At 40.3% G+C, this 23,283-nt stretch overlaps 1 protein-coding gene across 2 annotated transcripts in view; it reads right to left on the bottom strand.

The window, feature by feature from the left end:
• Nucleotides 1-23,283, bottom strand: part of KLF12 (KLF transcription factor 12) — a 471,091-nt gene that overhangs the window by 363,710 nt on the left and 84,098 nt on the right. The window lies entirely within an intron of this gene.

Genomic DNA, 23,283 nt, shown 5'->3' with positions numbered 1-23,283 from the left:
GGGCAAACGTAGCTTTACAGTTGTTCATATGGAAAATAACACAATTAATAAAAATACAAGAATGAACTCTGGCCCTGGCCGGTTGGCTCAGCGGAAGAGCGTCGGCCTAGCGTGCGGAGGACCCGGGTTCGATTCCCGGACAGGGCACACAGGAGAAGCGCCTATTTGCTTCTCCACCCCTCCGCCGCGCTTTCCTCTCTGTCTCTCTCTTCCCCTCCCGCAGCCAAGGCTCCATTGGAGCAAAGATGGCCCGGGCGCTGGGGATGGCTCTGTGGCCTCTTCCTCAGGCACTAGAGTGGCTCTGGTCCCAACATGACGACGCCCAGGATGGGCAGAGCGTCGCCCCTGGTGGGCGTGCCGGGTGGATCCCGGTCGGGCGCATGCGGGAGTCTGTCTGACTGTCTCTCCCTGTTTCCAGCTTCAGAAAAGTGAAAAAAAAAAAAAAAAAAAAGAATGAACTCTGTGTTTCATGTACTCACAACTGTAAACCTTTCACCCCACCCCATATCTCAACAGATAAAACAAGCTGCTTACAATGTTAGGCTAAGCAACAAACTCAAGTGTTCATGTTTCTCTTTCTATTCATTATTTTAGGCAAATAAGAATAAATCTCTTTAGGAGTTATTATAGAAGAAATCTTTTTACTGAGGTGTGAAGTCAAATCAATGATGTGCAGAGCCCCAGCCAAACCAGAGTTTCCTAATTTAGAACTCTGTTTCACAGGCGTGCAGAACCCCAATCAGACTGGCAGCTTCCCTACCTCTTATGCAAATTCCATGGACACTGTTCATATATTACCAAAATACAGCTTGAAAATGGAAAAGAAAACCCGTGATGTGTGATAGGTACTGCCAAATCTGTTAGGCACACATTCTTCTCGATTAAAGGACTGTTCCCTTAATATAGAAAACTCAAGAGAACTTTTGGAAAACAAATATAATTAAACTTTGTTGAAAGCCCTAATGTATCTCTCAAACTTCCTCCATAAACGCTTCACAACGGAAGCTTTCTAGAATTTGGCCTGCCCCTACTTTACTTCCCCCAGCCCCTGCCTGGCCACTACTGAGCTGACCACCTGCACGCTTCTGCCCATTCTTGTTCCTGCCACTCACTCAGCTCCGACCCACCAGGGTTCAGTGTCAACTCAATGCTTACTCTCGCCACACACACACCTTTCCCAAAGACACCTGAAAATTAGCCGACCTTACCCATTTTATATATCACCCCACCCTCACAACTCTATACAGACCCAACTCTCTATTTTCCCCTTAAGTTTACAAGCTACCACCTGACTGTATATTGTAGCAAAGACTACCTATTCCCTGAGTTCTGTTTCCACAAATGGATAGTCAAGTCTGTGTGTCACACTCTTCTCTATTATGAGAAATTCTTGGTGTTCAGCAAATACCTGATGTCTTATTAATAAAAATAAAATTACTATGATAGAACATTATTTCTTTTTTTTAATCCATTGGAATTTATTTATTTATTTATTTATTCACTCATTCATTTTAGAGAGAAGAGAGTGAGAGAGAGGAAGGGTCCGGGAGGAGCAGGAAGCATCCACTCCCACATGTGCCCCGACCAGACAAGTGCATGGCTCTGAACCGGCAACCTTAGCAGGTCGACACTTTATCCACTGTGCCACCACAGGTCAGGCACGTTATTTCTTTTTAATTTTCAAAAAAAAGTATTCACATTTTTAAATTAATATATGTGCTTAATGTTCAATTCGCTTTTTCTTTAATCTTCAGTTTTTTTTATCTACCCTAAAAAGTACCTCAAAAACCATCATTTGCTCATTTCCAATATGCAACACCTCATGACTGTTACTGAGAATGCAAACTATACATGTGAATCACTCATACACTTTTCTTCATCTGTCATACATACAAATTAAAACTAGTGCTGCCTGCCCTTCTAAAAATCACTATTTATTGTTTAATACAAACATATAAAAATAGTTTTGCTTTTTTTATTGATCAGTAAAGTACCACATACATACCCCTAAACAGATAAGGCATAAAAGTATAAACAGAAAGATTGAAATCGCTTGAAATGCTGGTGGCACACAGTAAGTACAAGCACTGCGACCGCACTGGGTGCACGCCCATCTCCATACACACACAGGCTCAAAAGTACAAGTCTGGACGCTGCTCTTTAAATTCGGCCTCCACACTTCCTATTGCTGTTATCTTGAGCTATTTAGCCACATGACATGATGACTCTGTTTACTAATCTGTAAAATGGAGTTAGTAATATTTACTCTGAGGAATGTTGTGATCCTTTAATGAGATAATCACTGCCAAGCATTTAGCAAAATATCTAACACAGAGCAAATTTACAATGTTGCTACATATCATGGACATAAATTTCATTTTGTAATCTGTTTCTCTCAGTTGGAAATACCTGGTACACAACTTACTTATCAATAATATAAGAAATATTTTCTTTGTCATAGTAGCCTAGTGTTCCTTATATCAATGAGCCATATTTATTCAACTATTATCACTGCTGGACCTTTTAACTGCTTCACAACTTTTAGTAACAATAACTCTGGTGAACATAATTATAGCCAAATCTTTGCACATACATATTCATAATTGCACTTTCGAAATAAATTCCTAGATGTAAAATTTCTGGACCAAGGGGTACTCACGTTGTTAATGTTTATACTACCTTCCATAGAAAACTATCCTTTACACCTGCTTCCTCAGTGTTTGTACACGCCCACTCACCACGGCCGCCTCAGCATTGGCCACGGCCAGCTTTTTACTCTTACCCAATCCGAAAGCAGAAGAAAAAAAAAAATGATTCTACTTCGTACTTCTTGACCCACTGGTTTGGCACTGAAATTTACAAAATTTTTATTATTTAATGTTTCAGTCAAGCCTATCAATCTATTCAGGATTTCTGGATTTGGTGTCAGTCTAGAAACCTTTTCTCCATACAGATTTATAAAAGTATTCACCTAGATCTTACGTTAGTACCTTTTGCACATTACTTTGATTCCGTTTTTTACAAAGCAAAGCATTTGGGAGATGTATTCGAAATCTTAGAGCATTATTTCTGAAAATATTTCAGGTTGGACAAAGCATAATGCCTGGGCAAATCACTGTATTAAGGATAACACAGAAGCAGCTTTATCTAAGCTTCCTGAGTAAAATTCCATAAAAAGGCACATTATATACACTGGCTTCATATTTTTAGCAATTCATTTTTATCCCAATCCATATACCTCTGCTGTGCTTCTCAGGCCTGTTTATGCCACAGCTCACTCCACATCTGTACTCAAATATTACTTGTTCGGGGGAAATGGCTTCATGCGATCCCTGTTACAAAGTGCTGAGAATCTTCCCCTTCATTCTAGAGCAGATCTCAGCTGGAGGTGATACATGTATTTGTACTAATTTGATTAGTGGAATCCTGGCCGAGAGGACAACAGGATGTGCTCGAGAGTGGAGCAGCTGACACAGGTGGTGCAGAAAGAGAGGGAAGGTCCTGGGATGGCTTTGTTTCTTGTTTGTTTCCATTAGTTTATTTTGCTTAGAAAAATATAAAGTCGAATTGAAGCCAAACAAAAAGCTGGTACATCGTCCTTCTTTGGAAGTAATAAATCTTTCTCTTGCATATTTTTAGAAAAGCTGAAGATAGTAATCATCCTAAAAATTCACACCTCATGGGTTGAAAGAGGAATACATATTTCATCGTAAAGGCACCAGTTGACTGTGGTATTTCAGTATCATTTCACTCTCTTAAAAAATGTCAATATTTCAGATGTTCTTCTTCAGTTTTAAATTGTACACAAAAGAAATTAAAACGTTTGATTTCTGCCCTGGGCCAGAGAGCTCGGTTAGAGCATCGTCCCCATGCACAAAGGTTGCTGGTTCAATCCCCGACCAGGGCTCATACAGAAGCAGATTGATGTTTCTGTCTCGTTCTGTCTCCTTCTTTAAAATCAACAAATTTTTTTAAAAAAATTGATTTCTAATACTGGTAATCAAACGGCAGTAACTCAAATCTGTATAGAGTTTTGTAGTCTATAGAGTTATTTAATAAACATTTTATTTAGTATTGACAACTTCAGTGTAGGACAGGGATTTCAGTCAGAGAAGGAACTCAAACCTGAATTAACAAATCTAGTAAAGTGGAAGGACTTGAACCCAGAACACCTCATGTCCCCTCAAAGTTAGGGCATGTTAGTCACCTAACATATAGCCGAACCCCAGCTCCTGCCTCTCCGAATGCTCCTTTCTTCAACGTCCAGCACTCATCAACTTCCTATGACCCATCTTGAAATGCATGTTCACTAAGACTTCACAGGTTACACTCAGACCGCTTGTGTCATGTCCACAATGTATTCTCTCAGTGTTAAATATTCTATGGCCTATGATTTTGTATTACTGGTAAATCAGTTTCTCTCCCGTTTGTAGATAAATCCTCTGAAGTGATTGTTAAAGTCTTCAAAGCTAAAGGCTTTCGTAACTTCCCACAGTATCAATTGCAAGAGTTAAAAATTGATTGTTAATAAGCTAGAACAGGGAGGCTTTGTTCCAAAAAATGAAAAACAAGCTATTTTTAAAAGGCTTGCCTGACATTAACCCAGACATGGTGTCCCTATGCCCACCAGCAGGCTCCCAGATCCACTCAGTGTGCGCACACACACACACACACAGGAACATGCCCAACAGGGACACAGTGTTCTCAAGAGAAACTGAAGGTTTTTAAAACCGAGGAGGTGGCAATATTTTTCTACCCCAAGGCCTGGGGAGTGTCGCCTGGACACTTTTCTTTACAAGACAGGTTTTTCATGCTAGCATCTACCCAGCAGGGGCTCAGGGTGGGGCAAGAGGAGGCAGGGGAGGAAGAAAAGCAAGAAACATTATCAGCAGAAGGTCCTTTCACTTCTGATGATGAAATTCCAAAGACATTTCCATGGCTTTATTTTACAGCATAATAAAATGTGAAAGAATAAGAAGGTAAGGGAAGTTCTCATATTAATAAATTTATAGCCCAAGTGTCAGTTCTGTCATGCCGTCTATTTTTATCTTTATGTAAAGTATGTTCACTTTCAGAACTCCCAACTATTTCCTAAAAAAAAAAAAGTGCATGAGCACACCAAGAGAATAAACAGGTAAAACTTTACTGGACTCAAAGATCAAGTTGACTCCAAGGGCTTCTGTCTTTTTCACCCAAAGATCTGAGTGGATCTCTAACTCTGCATCTCTCTCCAGTACATGCCTGAGGCCACACATTTGGCCACACCCACTACCTGAGCTCTTTCTGGACAACAGTGATTTTAAGATACCTAGACTAGTAATTCAAGTGAATCAGCATCAAGACCCACACAAGATTTGGGTAAAACAGTCCTGAATTTGAATCCAGATGCTAACTGCCTGAGCAATCTTAATATAATCACTTTTTTTCTCCATCTATGTTAAAAATTTCCTCCCTCCTTATATAAACCTGGTGGTTCCATCTTCTGCACAGGCTGCTGCATTCACTCCCAGGGATGGAGTTTGCGTTAACACATGCAGCCTCACATTTAGACATGCTAGGCCTATTCATGATCCATCGTTACAGCTTCAGTTATGCACAAGGCGCCCATACTCACGCCAATTAAAACCCACTGGATACACCAATTCATTGCACCTAAGACTGCCATCAACTTTTTGCTCATAAGATCATTTTATAAAATGTACGTGTCCACGTTTAACTCATTAAGGCTGTGAATTCTCTATTTTTAGTATACTATTTATGTCTTGCAACTTCATACATTTTCTTGATATGATCGTATCCTGTGGTCTATAAGTTCTGATTAATGGGAGTAAACTCCCATTATGATAATGTTGACAATTCATAACTTTGGGGAAACCAACTTTAAGATAATGCTTCTTTAAAACAAAAAAAAATATTTAAAGTAGTCATGGGTAAGGGATGACCAACAGACTGAGAAATAACCTACCGGTAATGCTAACATTGCCTCTCTTTTCCTGAACAAAAAAATTAATTCTTTTACAAGCCCTAGTTAATGCATAAGCAAATACAAAGCACAAAAAAACAGGGTGGGGTGAGGAGGGAACACACCATAAAGGCAGCACAAGAGAGGCCTGTGGGGGTGATGAAAGCATTCTGTATCTTGACTGCGGTCATGGTTAATTGAATTTACACAGATTACAAAACTGCATAGAACTAAACACACAAGTACACACAAATGAGGGAATGCAAATTGTGCCAATGTCCTGGTTTTGATATTGTACTACAGTCTTGCAAGAAGATGTTGCCACTGAGCGGAACCTAGGTGACGGGACACAGGGAGATGAAACCTTCCTGTACTGGGGGATGGTGATCTCCAATGAACCTATATTGATTTTAAAATAATGTACTCAAAAGATAATCTGTCTGTTGAAAAACTTTGCCACATATACACACATACATACATAATTTAGTCAGTCAACCAACATTTATTAAGCTCATAGAGCTGCCCAGCACTGCTCTACATGCTGGACCTCTAGACATAAAATGGTATAATCTTTGATCTTGAGGAATTCACAGCCTCGTCATCCACCAGCAAAGCGGAGGGAAAAGAAGGTACAATCGTACTTTATGTGGAGAAGACCCGGGGCAATCTGCAGCTGGTCCACGTCTCAGTTGAGCTTTATTTGAGAGCCAATGTCTTTCTAATCACCATTCTATTCCAAAAAATCAAAGATTATGTATGATTAATATAAAATGGTCATATTAACAATAAGGTTCACATCATTAAAAACCTCAATCCTGGATAGAAGTTTTTGCTGAAGGTCTAATTTAAGGACAAAGAAATAGTTGACATAAGTTTTGTGTGGTCACACGAAAGAGGGTCATGGTGTTTAACTTAAAAATCTCAGTATTTCTTTTAAGTCTCTTTTCGAGAGATGTGTTTGGAAATGTCATTAATATTGTGCAAACTAAATTTACAATTTACTTTAGAAGATGTAAAACTGAGGGATGATAACCTACCAGAGAAAAAAAATACATTATTAGAATTTAAACATCCACATATAATAAAAGAACATTAATCTGAAACAGATATTACTATTTTTTCAAAATATAGCCATGTACTCACTAGCATGTTATATACTTTCCTGGAGAAGTTTTGTTAAAGCAATAATTTCATTTTAACTTAATATAATCTTTTAATTAAGAGATACTTTCTCCTTGATTCTGCTTAATTATCAATGAACAATATCTCAATAATTTATCAGTCTATCTGCCAAACTGGCTTAATCAGATCTTTGGGTTCCCTCATATTTCTAATACTGTATCTGGAAAATGCTACATAATAAAACATAATTCTGTAAAAATTTAAAAGTAAAGGCATAATGCCAGGACCCGGGCCAAGTAGCTCAGCTGGTTAGAGTGTCATCCCGAGAGGCCCAGGTATAGGTACGACCCCTGTCAGGGCACGTACAGAGGGACTGGTGAATGCACTACCAGGTAGACAACAACTTCAAGTCTCTGTCTCTCCCTTCCTCTCTCTCTAAAATCAATCAATAAATAATCGAAAATTTAAAAATAAAGCAAATATTATGCTTTGGCCTTCCTAAAGATTTATTACAAAAATATGCTTTTGGAAATAGTAAAAAATAAAAGATAAAGGAACAATGTTAGGTTTTAAAATGTAATACAGTTAAGATAAAGATAGAAATTCTCTATCTACCTTTAGCCTCAGCTTGGATCATCACTGGACTCATAGGGCAGGGACAAAGATGGCCATCCTGACCACACAAAACTGTTGGTTTACATACAGCAACACCCTGTAATGACCCAAACCTTTCACACATGATATATAATCCAAAAATTCAATGTAAACAGTACCTCACAGTGATCAGTGAATAAATTGTGTACTATGGCTTGTTCAAAAAAACAAATGCATGAGAGTAAATTCTAAAGGTTTTTATCACAAGGAAAAACATTTTTTCTTTTATTTTTTCCTATTATTTTGTTCTTTCTGTATGACATGATGGGTGCTAATTAAACTTATAGCAATAATCATTTCACAACATATGTAAGTCAAACCATTATGCTGTACATCTTAAACTTAGAGTGATATGTCAATAAAACTAGAAAAAGAGATGTTTAGGCAAAATTAACATGATATATTATAAAAATTTTCTTGTTTTCCTACTAAATAAAATATATTTGACCTAAATAATTATCAACAAATGTTAAACAGACCTAAATAAACGAGTAGAGATACCAAGTTATAAGATTGAATTTTATTTTAATTTTTTTTTATTTATTCATTTTTAGAGAGGAGAGAGAGAGAGAGAGAGAGAGAGATAGATGGGGGAGGAGCTGGAAGCATCAACTCCCATATGTGCCTTGACCAGGCAAGCCCAGGGTTTCGAACCGGCAACCTCAGCATTTCCAGGTCAACGCTTTATCCACTGCGCCACCACAGGTCAGGCAATTTTATTTTATTTTAAAGATGTCATTTATCTTAAAAAAAAAAAGTCGTATCATTTCAATGCAATCCCAATAAGAATCTAAAAGTGATTCTTATGTGTTTTTTTTTATTTTGCTTTGTTTTTTGTGGAACTTTATAAGCTGATCTAAAATACATTCATATATGCAAAGGGCCAAGAAAAACTTTTTCTCACAGGGGAAAAAGCAATGTCAAAAATTGGGTGTGGTCTTAAACAGACATTTTGTATAAAAGACTTTGACTACAGATATCACATAATAAAACATAAAAACGGTAAACCAAACATATAGGTCCCTTAATTCAAATTCTCCTTAGTAAACAGCATTCAGAATATCATGCATGTCTCTGAAAACTTAATCTACCACAGACTACGGGAACAAATCACCACTTCACTTCTTTTTTTTGAGTCTACCATGTACCAGGCATAGTGTCAAGCGTTAAACATTCAACAGTCACCCAAGCAGAAGGATTCATGCCATCACGTAGAAGACCTACAGGGGGAGACAGAAAGGTGTGGCCGTGCCACTGTGTACGCAACACTGGACTGTGTAATACAGACCACCCACCTACTGCAGAAAAACCAAGCGATGCCGTGAGTGGATGCACTGAGCATCCCCGTACTGGACTGGGACAGACATGGAGAGACCTGGGTGAGGCTGGGGAGGGGGGGGACAGGGGCGCTCCATCAAGCCAAGAATAGTTTTAGGAATGAAATGGACTAGAACTCAGCACGAACATTCAGGTAACTTCTCTCCCTTATTTTCAAAACACTTACTTTTCAAACCACTTATGATTGAATAAGAGGTTCTTAGAATACCTCATTTAGACACAAAACATGTACTATGGAACAAAGCTGTAGTATTGATAGGCATTTTTCCACAATTCCTCTAGGGAACCATCCCCTCTCCTTAAACATACACCCTATATGCAATGTTGTCATACAACACAGGTTTTCAGTAGCTAAGATACGCGAAAATGTTTATACCAAGTATCATAATGATGCTTGCCTTAGCAAAGCAGCTTAGAATGAAAACTAGCTCTTTTGATTTCCATACACAATATCCTATTCCTCTCCAAAGTCTCCTTGACTTAAAAGCTTGACATCACCCTCGACCCCTCCTCCTCTACCCAGACCTTCCACATTCTGTTAGCTGCCACGTTTCTATGAGTTCTGAGAATGACTCTCAACTGAGATCTTTTCCATTTGTAAGATAAAATTCACACTATAACCCCAAACCACACCTTGAAAATTATTCCGCACCACGTACATGTCACCCATAATCAACTGCTGGGCTTCCCTTTGCTCCTTCATACCTTTGCTCACATCTTTCCCTTCAGCTCAATCACCTCTGACAGAAATCCCACCTGCATAACTTAGCTCTAAAGCAACTTCCTCAAATAAATTATGTCCTAATTCTCTACCGTCTCTGAACCCCTACAATACCTCGTGCCATTCATGGGCCTTGAAGTGGAGGAACTTACCTCAAGTGCCTTTCAGTGAGTACTAGGCCTCAGAGGGAACACTGTATACAGGAGATCATTAATAAATATTTATCAAATAGAATTGACCTTGAACATTCATGTTAAGATACTGATATTCTCAGATGCAAGCACTGTGTACATGGGCTAAAATTTTGATGAGTGGGAGGACAGAAGCTTTAATTCAATTGACTGCGGCAACTGTTATTTCCTGAAACTCATCAAGATCACCAACATCCACAGTCCAACTTCATGGAAAAGGAATCCGAAATCAAAGATATGGCAACGAAATTCCCCCAGATCACTGACTTATACTGACATCGCACACACCAAAAAGGGGTGCGGGGCCAGGGCAGGACAGTGTTCTGTTTTGATTCGCCTCTGTTAAACACTGTTGGAGGTAGGGCTGTAAAAAACCTAGTTACAGTCTGAACTGAACCGACTGAAACAATGAATTGCTGAGTCTTAATATCAATTAAGACTTGATAAGGATGTCCAGAGGGTAATAAAATAATTCAGAAGGTCTTCGTAAATATGCAACATTAAATATTTGCAATGTGTCATTCAATCAAACAGATAAGATCTATGCTTCAGAGAACAGGAACTCATAAAGCATTTAAGTGAATATGAGAAAAGTATTAACTGAGGCACTAATTAAAACTGAGAAGGCACAATGATCTCTCTGGATAAGACTGGAGACACAGTGAATTAAGAAGAAAAAAAGCAAGATGAGGCCCTGGCCGGCTGGCTTAGTGGTAGAGCATCGGCCTGGTGTGCAGGAGTCCCAGATTCGATTCCCGGCCAGGGCACACAGGAGAAGCGCCCATCCGCTTCTCCCCCCACCCCCTCTCCTTCTTCTCTGTCTCTCTCTTCCCCTCCCGCAGACAAGGCTCCATTGGAGCAAAGATGGCCCCGGCGCTGGGGATGGCTCCCTGGCCTCTGCCTCAGGCGCTAGAGTGGCTCTGGTTGCAACAGAGCGATGCCCCGGATGGGCAGAGCATCGCCCCCTGGTGGGCATGCCGGGTGGATCCCAGTCGGGCACATGCGGGAGTCTGTCTGACTGCCTCCCTGTTTCCAGCTTCGGAAAAATGCAAAAAAAAAAAAAAAAAAAAAAGGCAAGATGAGAATCAGAAATTCAGACAACAACAAAGACTGGTCAAGATCTTTTTCAAGATTATCCAAATATGCCCTGGCCGGTTGGCTCAGTGATAGGGCATCAGCCCAGCATGTGGAAGTCCCGGGTTCGATTCCTGGCCAGGGCACACAGGTGAAGCACCCACCTGTTTCTCTACCTTTCTCCCTCTCCTTTCTCCTTTCTCTCTCTCTCTTCCCCTCTTGCAGCCGAGGCTCTAGTGGAGCAAAGTTGGCCCAGGCGCTGAGGATGGCTCCATGGCCTCTGCCTTAAGCACTAGAATGGCTCCTGTTGCAACGGAGCAATGCCCCAGATGGGCAGAGCATCACCCCCTAGTGGGCTTAGCGGGTGGATCCCAGTTGGGCACATATGGGAGTCTGTCTCTCTGCCTCCCCTCCTCTCACTTCAGAAGAAAAAAAAAAGATTATCTAAAGAAGGAGAAGGAGAAACAGAATGGGAATAGGGAGGGGAGGGGGAAGAGAAGGGGGAGGAAGAAAAGGAGACAGAAGGAAATAAAAAGAGAAAGATGAAAGAAGAAGGTAAATAAGAGTCCATGCATTTGATAAGTAGAGTCTGACTAATTGACTGAGAAACCTCTCCACAAGGTTAAACTGAGCTTCCTTCCATGAAATATTATTTTTTCATTAAGTGTGTAAACTTGAAAGACTGGATGAAATAAGGGTCCAGCACCCCTCAAGCTTTTCTAATTATCTTGCTAATGGCCAGATGGGAAAAAAAAATTAAGACCCTCATCCTTTGACAAATTAAACCATTTCAAACATCAAAAATTAATGCACTCAAATGCTTCAAAAGGATAGACTCTGTTTAGTGATGACTAAATAAGGGCGTGTGGAAGGAGAAGAAAAAGATAACTCACAGTAGCGTGACTGAGGGTCATTCTGTCTGTGATAAAACAGGGGCAATGAAACTGAGACAATTAAAAAATTCATCTTAACTAGCCTACAAACACAGAGAAGAAATGGAAATTAGCTTGAATGTGTGTGTGAGTGGGTAAGTACATGCAATAATTTCAGTGTTTCTTGATGTTTTATCAACACATAGTGAATTCAAAGTATATAAGTGTCCTGGTCCTTGACAATGATAACCAGTAAAAGATACCAAACTCCCATTTCTAAAAGCAATGATTAATTACTTAATACAAAGAGACAAAGGTAGGCCTGACCTGTGGTGGCGCAGTGGATAAAGCGTCAACCTGAAATGCTGAGGTTGCCGGTTCAAAACCCTGGGCTTGCCTGGTCAAGGCACATATGGGAGTTGATGCTTCCTGCTCCTCTCCCTTCTCTCTCTCTGTCTCACTCTCTCTTCTCTTTCTCTTTCTCCCTCTCTCTCTCCTTTCTAAAATGAATAAATAGGCGCTCTCCCTCAGATTTCTGTCGGAGTTGCCACCGCTTGGCCAAGCTAGACAATAAAGCTTTGGTGTGGAATCGAAAATAAAATAAAATAAAATAAAATAAAATAAAATAAAATAAAATAAAATAAAATAAAATAAAATAAAATAAAATAAAATAAAATAAAATAAAATAAAATAAAATAAAATGAATAAATAAATAAAAAAAATTAAAATTAACTTAAAAAAAGAGAGAGACAAAGGTAGTTTATGCTATAAAAAAGACATGGTGGGTTTAAATTTTACTCCTAGGAAGTTTCCTGACAAAGGTTTGTATTTCTCTATTTAAGAAAATATTTGCTTTGCCCTGGCTTGTTAGCTCAGTGATAGAGCATTGGCCCAGCATGTGAATGTTCCAGTCAGGGCACACAGGAGAAGCATCCATCTGCTTCTCCACCCCTCCCCCTCTCGCTTCTCTCTCTCTTCTCCTCCCCTCCTGCAGCCATGGCTCAATTAGAGCAAGATGGCCCTGGGCACTGAGGATGGCTCTATGGCCTCCACCTCAGGTGCTAAAAAATGGCTCTGGTTGCATCAGAGCAAGGGCCCCAGATGGGCAGATCATCGCCCCCTAGTGGGAGTGCCAGGGACGAGGGGGGGCACGGGGACAGGGGGTGGATCCTGGTTGGGGCACATGCAGGAGTCTGTCTCTGCCTCTTCTCCTCTCACTAAAAATAAATATATATATATCCTGACCAGGCGGTGGTGCAGTGGATAGAGCATCAAACTGCAAAACGGAGGACCCAGGTTTGAGACCCCGAGGTTGCCAGCTTGAGCACGAGCTCATGTGGTTTGAGCAGGGCTCACCAGCTTGAGCCCAAGGTCCGCTGGCTTGAGCAAGGGGTCACTCAGTCTGCTGTAGCCCCTTGGACAAGGCACATATAAGAAAGCACTCAGTGAACAACTAAGGTGCAACAACAAAGAATTGATGCTTCTCATCTCTCTCCCTTCCTGTCTACCCCTATCTATCCCTCTGACTGTCACACACACACACACACACACACACGCACACACACAATATATATATATATATATATATATATATATATATATATATATATATATATATATAATGTTTTCAATAAAGACTAAAATTGTAAAACATGGGCAGTGGATCTAGTGGTTAGTTAGGTAAATCCCCATATCCTCATATTAATCACTGTTTAGGCTGAAAGAAGCAGGAGAGCATTAACTCCATTAAACACTTCTAAAGGGTTCTATGTTTACTAACAAGCCTGTAAGAAATTTTGCTTCTGTTCTTATTTTTACCAATAATATACAATATTCTTTAGCAGATTATGATTCATTTCCATGCATTTTTAGCAAAACTACAAAAAAAAGATGTGGTCAATCAATGAATAACCTCTATAGTCAGAACAGTAATGAAAACTCTCTTACTTTTTGCCCTTAAATGACTCATCAGGTGCCTAAGAAAATAAACCACCTCACAAAAATATCAGAGAGAAAAACCTATCAATCCCCAAACTGCAAAGGAATGGAAGAAAAATTACCAGAAACAAGGCCTCAGATTTCATACTCTAGCCACCACCAACCTCCACCCTCTTCCTTTACTAGCGTTGTTGTTCGGAGTCTCCGATTCTGCATCTGTGAAATGGGATCTGAAAATACCTGCAACAGGCAACACCCTAGCAGGAACAGGCCCGCCTAGCACCAGATCTTGGACTCAAATTTCATTCTCCAATCACAGAAACCAAGTTTCCTGGAAATATGGCTGAGTCTAGGACAGAGGCAGGAAATACAAGATGAGTATGTCGCTTCCTATAGTGCCAGAAAAGTAGAGAAGTACACTAAAAAAACAAAAACACAGTAGTGGGGCTTGTCAAAGGGATACAAAGGCCAACTAAAAGTGTCTCCAGTGACAAAAACTAGGACAATTTGAGCAACAAAATAAAATGACATTAGATTATAGCCCAAGGAATAAAATTAAAATCCTCAGGTGTATATGGAAGGAAGGAAGAAAGGAAGGAAGGAAGGGAGGGAGGAAGGGAGGAAGGGAGGGGGGAGGGAAGGAGGGAGGGAGGGAAGGGGGAGGGAAAGAGGGAGGGAAGGAGGGAGGGAGGGAGGGAGGGGGGAGGGAAAAGGATAAGAGTAAAAAGAAGGGGAAGGATAGGATAGGGTAGGGTATGATAGGATAGACAAATAGATGAATAGATAAGCAAACAAATAAGAATAGACAAAACTCATAAGCTGAAGAATTCCAAACAATTTCTGTGCACAGTTTACCCTCAAGAAAGTGAAGCTAACTCCCCACTCCTTACATGACATCTTTCCAAAGAGCAACAGTAAGGAAAGAAGGAAAGAGTAACTTGACATTGGAGACCTGACAAATCCTATCTCAATAAGGATAGCATCAACAGTGATGTCATTTGGTTTCTGTTGTTTATTTTTATTTTTATTTATTGATGTTGGAGAGAGAGAAGGGGAAGAAAAAGAGATCAATTTTGTTGTTCCACTTATTTATGCATTCATTTGTTGATTCTTGTATACACCCTGATGGGGACTAAACCCAAAACCTTGGTATATCGGGACAACCCTCTGAACAACTGAGCACCCAGCCAGGGCTTGACACTACGTGCCTCTGTTGGTTTCATGTAACGAGAATGGCATTTTACCTCTATGATCCTCTTCTCAAAAACCTATATCCCCAGACTGATCATGAGAAGAACATTAGACAAATACCAATTGAGAGACATTCTACAAAATATTTGACCAGTACCTTTCAAACTGTCAAATATCAAATATAAGGAAAATGTAACAAGTGTCACAGCCAAGACAAGCCTAAGAGAAATGACCACAAAGTGTAGTGAGAAATGCTGGGGGCGGGGGAGGGGGGAAGACCAGAAAAAGGACAGAAGTAAAAACTAAAGAGATCTGAGTCCAGGATGGACTTTAGTTTAATAACATATCAGTATATAGCATGATCAGGTGGTGGCGCAGTGAATAGAGCGTTGGACTGGGACACAGAGGACACAGATTTGAAACCCCTAGGTTGCAGGCTTGAGCACAGGCTTATCCAGCTTGAGTGCGGGCTCACCAGCTTGAGTGCGGGGTTTCTAGCTTCAGCATGGTATCACAGACAAGACCCCATGGTTTCTGGCTTGAAGCCCAAGGTCACTGGCTTGAGCAAGGGGTCACCCACTCTGCTGAGACTCCACCCCCCTCATCAAGGCACATATGAGAAAGCAGTCAATGAACAAGTAAGGTGCTGCAATGAAGAACTGATGCTTCTCATCTCTCCCTTCCTCTCTGTCTGTCGCAATCTGTCCCCTCATAAGAAAATAAAATTAAATAAATAAATAACATCAATATTGGTTCATTAATTATAACAGACCATATAAATATAAAATGTTAGTAATAGGTGAACTAGGTGTGGGGTATATAAGAATCCTCTAAACTATCTTCACATTGTTTCTGTAACTCTAAAACTTTTTTGTTAAATAAAGTTTATTTTTTTAAATGCCTGCCTCATCTTCTCCACAAAACTAAATTTTTAAACGGTTTTTGAAAGGAAGCTGTTGTTCACTGGGTATAAAGTTATATTTATACAAGAAGAGTAAGTTCTAGATATCTGCTACACAATACAGCACCTATAGTGAACACTAAAATGGTGTACACTTAAATAGGTGGGAAGTGTCAATCTCATTTTACGTGATTTCACCACAAAAAAACCAAAAAAAAAACAAAGCAAAAAACAAAAAGCAAAGGGAAACTGTTGAAGGTGATGGATATATTACCTTAATTACATGATGATATCGTGGGTATATGCTCAAACTCATCAAATTATATACATTAAATATGCATCGCTTTTATATATCATACATCTGTAAAAAAGCTTACAGAAGTACCTAATTTACTCACAGGCTACACCACCACTTACAGTGTATGTATTAAAAATAAATATACTTTCCCATTTGTTTTGCAAAAGAAAAAACATACTCCATATATTTTGAGGGGCTCTTAAGAGATTTATTTTCCACCTGAAAAAAAGAAGCTGGGGTCAACTATGACATTGGGTGTGACCTCTAGAGAGGCTCACAGGAGAAAAAGAAGAGTTACTCTTAAGAGATTACAAATTAAAAATAAATCACAGAAGGCTGGTAGCTTTTGGACTATAGTTGAGCCAGTTTGCTCAGATACACTGTAACTACTCTAATAAGCAATGTTTAATTATCACTAACAGAATGATCTCTATTTACAAACATTATTTTCTCTTTTTTCTTTTCTTTACCACAGATAATTTATATCTGATCATCTTACTACTGAGTTGTATATAGGCAAAGACTACCCTATACTTTCTTACTACACCATTACAGATATTAACTTTATTTCTTATCTCTTTACTGTCATGGGTTCTCTAATAAATTATTCACATGAACACTCACTGTTTTCAATGGAAAGAAAAGCAAGAAACTAACATACACACACACATATACGTGTATATATATGGGTTTTAAGAATTACTGTATAGCAGTATGAAGCTTACCTGTATGTACTGCAACTGGACATATATCAATATTTATTTTCCAAGCATCCTCTCTGAACCAGCCCTTCTTCACCCCACAGAAAGTCTGCTTAGTCCATGTGTCTGGGTAAGATGTCCCTTCTCCTCCAGCCCAGGTATGACCTATGACCTTAAGCTAACCAATCTGACCATTATCCCCTGAGGTCACCTTGATTGGTTTAAGGAATGAGTGACCAGACCAACTGTTAAATTATCCAGAGAAAGTGTCTGCTCTTCCTGGAAACATAAAATGTTCTTATGATAGAGGAAGCCATGCTATTGCCACATTTTGATAGACTGAGAATAAGCAAGCAGAAACAACAAAACTTTAAAGTGAATAGAAAAACAAAGTACTAATGATATAATTTAAACAGCACCATTTGGATGAACCTGTTCCATAAGTCAAAAGACCATAAACCTGTTTTTGATTACGCAAATTTGAGTTGGTGGATCAGTTACAACTGGGTTTAGCTGCAGATGTCAGCAAACTTAAAGAGACGGGAAAGCGTAGACACGACCGCAGTGTCTATCTCTTGCATTCAGAGTGCATAATTAAGCAGTCCAAGGCTGGCACAAGAGTTCTGCTTCCCCAGCTCTTACAGAATCCATCACATTCCAGTGCACAGTACCACCATTCCTAGAGTCTGACCTTGACCCCATTGGTTTACTATGGCAGCTAGACCTCTGGCCATTACATCCACATTCCACACAACAGAAACAAAGAAAGGATGAAGATATGGAGCGAATGTAATGTACTAGGTGACTTCTTTCTTTCTTTTTCTTTCTTTCTTTCTTTCTTTCTTTCTTTCTTTCTTTCTTTCTTTCTTTCTTTCTTTCTTTCTTTCTTTCTTTCTTTCTTTCTTTCTTTCTCTCTCTCTCTCTCTCTCTCTCTCCTTCCTTCCTTCCTTCCTTCCTTCCTTCCTTCCTTCCTTCCTTCCTTCCTTCCTTCCTTCTTTTTTAGATTTTATTCATTTTGAGAGGGGGGATGGGTGGGTGGGGAGCAAGAAGCATCATCTCCCATATGTGCCTTGACCAGGCAAGCCCAGGCTTTTGAACCAGTGACCTCAGTGTTCCAGATCGACCCTTTATCCATTGCGCCACCACAGGTCAAGCTGTACTAGGTGACTTTTAAGGTGTGTTCACAGAAGCTGCTACACCATACCTCCACTTAATCCACTTACATCTCACTGGCTAGAACTTGCTTGGCCACATCTAGAAGCTAGATAACGTCATCTTCATTCTGGGTAGCAATGAACACAAGTAAAAATTCTATTATCGTAGAAGGAGGAAAAAAACAGATATTGTGGGACAACTAGCCTCTGCCACAGCTGGGTTTCTATAATTTTCAACCAGAACAACTTACACAAATCATATGCTTACATAATAGGTGTTCTTTCAAGAACTGTAATTAAAAAGTGAGATCAACTTTAAGGCATTAAATCATTGTAATACTTACATATTAGAACTCTCACATACACATAACATAAAGTCCAGCAATATAATATCTAACTCAAACTTTAGAAAGTTAAAACTTTTGTTCCTTGTTGGGTGGCTCAGTAGATACAGTGTTGACACAGTGCACCAGAGGTCATAGGTTCAACCCTTGGTCAAGGCACAAACAAGAAGCAATCAATGAGCACACAACTAAATGAAACAAGTTGATGCTTTTCTCTCTCTCTCTCTCTCTCTCTCTCTCTCCCTCTTTCTCTCAAATCAATAAAAAAAATTATTTTAATTTTTTAATTAAAAACATGTTAAAATTTTGAAAATAGACCTTTATATGCAGCCAAAACTTTACATAAGAATACAAATCCCCCCTGGCCGGTTGGCTCAGTGGTAGAGCGTCGGCCTGGCATGCAGAGGTCTCGGGTTCGATTCCCGGCCAGGGCACATAGGAGAAGCGCCCATTTGCTTCTCCAACCCCCCCCCCCTGCTCCTTCCTCTCTATCTCTCTCTTCCCCTCTCGCAGCCAAGGCTCCATTGGAGCAAGGATGGCCCGGGTGCTGGGGATGGCTTCTTGGCCTCTGCCCCAGGCGCTAGAGTGGCTCTGGTCGCAACAGAGCGATGCCCCGGAGGGGCAGAGCATCGCCCCCTGGTGGGCATGCCAGGTGGATCCCAGTCAGGCACATGTGGGAATCTGTCTGACTGCCTCCCTGCTTTTAACCTCAAAAATATATGAAAAAAAAGGAACACAAATTCAATAAGAAATTAAAATCTAGAATACATAAGAAAAATGTAGACATAAAAAACAAGAAACAATAGAAAATTTTGACAAAATCTGATAAAAAATATGATAAAACATACATGATTGACAGTAGAAAAAGTCAAATGGTCAACAAGATGATGACTTTTGGGTAGAGAGCAAATTATTATATACATTGACTTTTACTCTTTCCTCAATTCAAAATTAGAGTTAATAGATTTTTCTAAAGACATAGAATGTGAGTTATTAACAGCAAAAAAAAAAAAAAAAAAAAAAGAAGGTATATAGCAGATGGAAGGAAGGAAAGCCCTAGAAAGCTGAATGAGGCCAAGCCAAAGGAGAGAAAACTGAGAAGAAATAAGACTCATCAAAAAACAAAACAAACCAAAAAACCCCTCCCAGCATCTAGGAAGCTGTTCCCTCCATATGACTCTAGAAATGAGGGAAATATTTGCTAAAACAAGGGAGATGGGTTGACAATCCCGGTAAGAGTTAGTTAGATCTCCAGATACCCTACCTTATTAAACACAGAGGACTACCTTCCACGACCCTGGAAGACAGGGCTTTCTTCTCTGGCAAGGGTCAAACACGGGGCCTATACTGGGACACTGGGGACTCCATGTGGGAGAAAGAATCACACTGAGGACAGAATGAAGGAGCGAACAGTGAGGGAGGGAGCAGAGTGTGAGATGTCCACTTTTCTTCTTATTGAGGTTGCAAACTGCAGCCTGCCCTACACCTCCCTGTGAGCAGGAGTCTGAAAGGCCTTTCTGTGGAGAACGTAATTAGCCCCAGAATCAAGCCTCAAGATATTCCCTGACATCAGTCTCAACAAGTAGTAGCCCAGACAGGTGACCCTGCTGAGAAGCCCACAGACCAGCCTAGAGTATTAAGAAGCTGGTTAGTGTTCCAACCAGATATTACAAAGATTATTAACGCATTCAAAAAAGAAAAGGACAAACCCCTGGTAGGTTGGCTCAGTGGTACAGCGTCGGCCAAGCGTGTGGAAATCCCAAGTTGGATTCCTGGTCAGGGCACATAGAAAAGCACCCATCTGCTTCTCTACCCTTCACCCTCTCCTTCCTCTCTGTCTCTCTCTTTTTTTTTTTTTTTTTTTTTATAATTTTATTTTTTTAATGGGGTGACATCAATAAATCAGGATACATATATTCAAAGTTAACAAGTCCAGGTTATCTTGTCGTTCAATTATGTTGCATACCCACCACCCAAAGTCAGATTGTCCTCCGTCACCCTCTATCTTGTTCTCTCTGTGCCCCTCCCCCTCCCCCTTTCCCTCTCCCATTCCCCCCTCCCACCCGTAACCACCACACTCTTATCAATGTCTCTTAGTTTCACTATTATGTCCCACCTACGTATGGAATAATACAGTTCCTGTTTTTTTCTGATTTACTTATTTCGCTTCGTATCAACTGTCTCTCTCTTCTCCTCCTGCAGCCAAGGCTCCACTGGAGCAAAACTGGCCCGGGAGCTGAGAATGGCTCCATGGTCTCCGCCTCAGGCACTAGAATGACTCTGGCTGCAACGTAGCAATGCCCCAGCTGGGCAAAGCATTGCCCCCTGGTGGGCACACCATGTGGATCTGGCCGGGGCGCATGCGGGAGTCTGTCTGACTGCCTCCCTGATTCTAACTTGGGGGAGTGGGGAGGGAGGGAGACTATTTTAAAAAGATTATTATAAGAATTGCCTGACCTATGGTGGTGCAGTAAATAAAGTATTGATGCTTGCCAGGTCAAGCCACATATGAGAAGCAACTACTATGCACTGATGCTTCCTGCTCACCTCCCAGCCCACCCTCCATTCTTTCTCTGGCACTTCTCCTCTCTCTGAAATAAAGTCTGGAAAAAAAAAACAAGAATGAAAGTATTTTTAAAAATTAAAAAATAAAATATTAAATAAAAGAGTGGGAAAATTATGATTACACAATCTTTTAGATAGCAGAACAAAACAGAGAAGGGAAAAATAATAAAAATGGAAATTCTAACCCAGAATTTCAGGCTATGGGAGTTCAAGGGAAAATGGAAAATAGAGATGAGGACAGGAGCAACAAAACAGAAACCCCTTGCACCTCAACTCTCATTCCTCTCGTTCCTGGGATTTAAGAACTATTAGATGATGAAGTGAACCTGAAGTAGTAATCTTTGAAAAAAGTAATACCCCTGGGTCCTCTGACATGTCTCTACCTGGTTGCTTTCTATCTGAACTCAGTAAATGAATTATTTTGGATAACAAGAGATTTCTGTATTGGGGAAAAAATTCCCAAAACAAGGGTTTATGGCCCTGGCCTGTTGGCTTAGTGGTAGAACATCAACCCAGTATGTGGATGTCCCAGGTTCGATTCCCAGTCAGGGCACACAGGAAAAGTGACTGATTCTCCACCACTCTCCTTCCCCCTTTTCCCTTTCCTCCCGCAGCCATGGCTTGGTTGGAGCAAGTTGGCCCCAGGTACTGAGGATGGTTCCATGGCCTCGTCTCAGGTGCTAAAAACAGCTCGGTTGCTAAGCAACGGAGCAACGGCCCCAGATAGGCAGAGCATCACCCAATATGGGGCTTGCCAGGTGGATCTCGGTTGGGGTGCATGCAGGAGGCTGTCCCTCTTCCTCCCCATTTCTCACTTAAAAAAGAAATTAAATAAATAAATAAAAACATGGATTTGTGCTTCCAAATGATAGGGCCAGCTGAGTACACTACAGAACTTGATGAAAATGAACCACACAAAGGCACATCACTGAGAAAGTCAGAGCACTCAGAATAAGACACTTCCACGTGATTACAGAGAGAAAATGCAAGAGTGGAGGGAGAAAGGTCACTAATAAAAGTACTGGGGGAAAAAAAAAAAGTAGTACTGGGGGGTGAGAATGTCATCCAAATGAAAACCAGAGTAGAAGATTGCCTTCAAAATCCCAAAAGAAAATCCTTTGCAATCCCAAATTCCAGACTCAATTACCCTATCAATCAAGTGTAAAAGTTAAAGATATTCTAAACATGCTAGATGTCACTGTTTCCTCAGGTAGGAGAATGTGCATAGCAAGGAAGGGGGCAGACAAAAAAGGAGGAGCCCCAAGATGAGGAGCCAGAGGGCACAGGAGAGAAGAAAGGATGGCCGCGGAGTCTGCAGGACAGGCTGTGTGGAGTCTGCAGGACAGGCTGTGTACAAGGCAGACGAGATGCTGTGTACAAGGCACAGCAGAGCTGAGCCTCCACAAAGGGGAACCTGAAAGAACACTTCATGAATCTGAATGCAGAGAGAATGAGACAATGGAGGACTGAAGCAAACACTAAACTTATAGCAAAGGGAAAGTAGTCATTGAATACAGCACAGCTGTGAGTAGCATCTCATACAAGTAATTAGGAACACTTAACATTACTCTGCCAAAGCTGGGGTAACTACATTGGAGAGACAGGAAAGTTGAGTTTGGTGAAGCATGGGGCTAAAGGAGCTAAATCCTCCTATTACATATTGGGACATCCACTGATAAGGGCTAATACTAAAGACAATAAAAAGAAAGAAAATAAACAATGTATACAAGTTATTTAGAGATGCAAAGTTTAAAAATCAAAAGAACCAGGTAAAACAGTTAAGAGTAGTTCTCACGGAATGATAAAAAACAGAAAAAAGAAACAAGCAAAGAATCACTGCTCTTTTTTTTCACTGAATTTATCGGGGTGAAATTGTAATAAAATTACGTACATAGGTTCCAGAGATACAATTCCATAAGCTATCATCTCTATATTGCCTTGTGTGTTCACCACCCAGGTCAAGTCTCCTTCCATCACCACTGATCCTTCCTTTACCCTCTTCTCCCTCCCCCAGCCCCTTTCCCACTGGTAAAATCGTCACACTGTTGTCTGTCTATAGGGTAGCTATTATTATCATTTTCTTTTGGCTTAATCCCTTCACCTTTTTCACCCAGCAGCCTGAGTGTCTATCAGTGGATGAGGGAATAAAAAAAAAAAAAAAACTGTGGTACATTTATTTACACAATGGAATACTACTTGGCCATTAAAAAAAGAAAAGGAAATCTTACCCTCTGAGACAGCATGGATACACCTGAAG

This window comes from Saccopteryx bilineata, chromosome 6 (genome assembly GCF_036850765.1).
Source record: "Saccopteryx bilineata isolate mSacBil1 chromosome 6, mSacBil1_pri_phased_curated, whole genome shotgun sequence".
Lineage (NCBI taxonomy): Eukaryota > Metazoa > Chordata > Mammalia > Chiroptera > Emballonuridae > Saccopteryx > Saccopteryx bilineata.
The sequence above is the reverse complement of the archived record's forward strand: the minus strand, read 5'-3'. Positions and strand labels throughout refer to the sequence as shown.